Consider the following 1,105-nt stretch of genomic DNA (forward strand, 5'->3'; position numbering starts at 1 on the left):
ATGGTAAAAAAGAAAAAAGAAAAAAACAGAAACATTTTCTAATAAAATGCATTAAAGTAAACGTTATTCGTGGAACTCGATAAAACGGCTAGCAAAGCAGAGATTGTTTCCATAAGGGGGTATAGAACGTAAGAGGAGAGAGAGTGCGACAAGCGCACGGACAAGAATATGAATAGTCGGTATAATTTGAAGTAGCCCCCGAACCCTTGCCACGACGTCCTTGGCACCCTCCAGAGAAACGTTCCTCTCTTCTGTGTAACACGTACACGGATAGGGGCTGGGGCGGAGAGAGTTTTAGCTGGAACGCAACCGAGCGGCAGTTGTGCAACGCCACACTTACCTAATATGCGCAATTCACGAGGTAAGGCCGGAATAAAACCGGGACAAAGCTCGCCTTTAAGCATTCTTTTCTGATTCCGAATGCCTTCCCTAAGTAGAATATTCCAAGGGGTAACCTTGCCTCACCCGGTTACGGGTCTCGAGTAAAATGATATATTTCTTTATCTTCGCGTTTCCTTTATCGCCCGCTATCTCTTCCACCTCCTTTGCGCCCTTCTTTTCACGCCGTTCACGCCAATAAAACCCAATGGAGGAGAATTTTTCCCCTCGGATACGACTCGGTTAAATTTTCCAACTTAACCCGACTTAACACTTTGCCTGTTGGCTGGAACAGTTTTCTTTTACCATGCGCTCTCCTCGTTTCCTTCCTCCTCGGTTCTCATTCGGCTAATAGAACGCTACGGAGGGGAAAGAAGAGAAAAAGAATCTTCTCTGTATACGACAAATTTTCCAACTTAACCTAACTTTAAATTTCCTTCGGTGGGAATAGGTTGAGTGATTCGAGTAGTTTATCGCGTTCCACGCCTTTTATTTTGCATTCCTTCCGTCGCTCTCTTCTCGGCTAATAAAAGGCAATGGTGGAGAAGGAAAAAGAGAATCGACAAATTTTCTTTGCTTGACTAGGTTAAGTGGATTTCGAGTAGATATCGCGTTCCGTGTCTTTTATTCTTGGTATCTCTTTGTTCTCGCTATTTGGCCGATAAAAAGCTACGGAGAAGAGAGAGAGAGAGAGAGAGAGAGAGAGAGAGAGAGAGAGAGAGAGAGA

The sequence above is a fragment of the Apis dorsata genome, unplaced genomic scaffold (genome assembly GCF_000469605.1).
Source record: "Apis dorsata unplaced genomic scaffold, Apis dorsata 1.3 scaffold_60, whole genome shotgun sequence".
Lineage (NCBI taxonomy): Eukaryota > Metazoa > Arthropoda > Insecta > Hymenoptera > Apidae > Apis > Apis dorsata.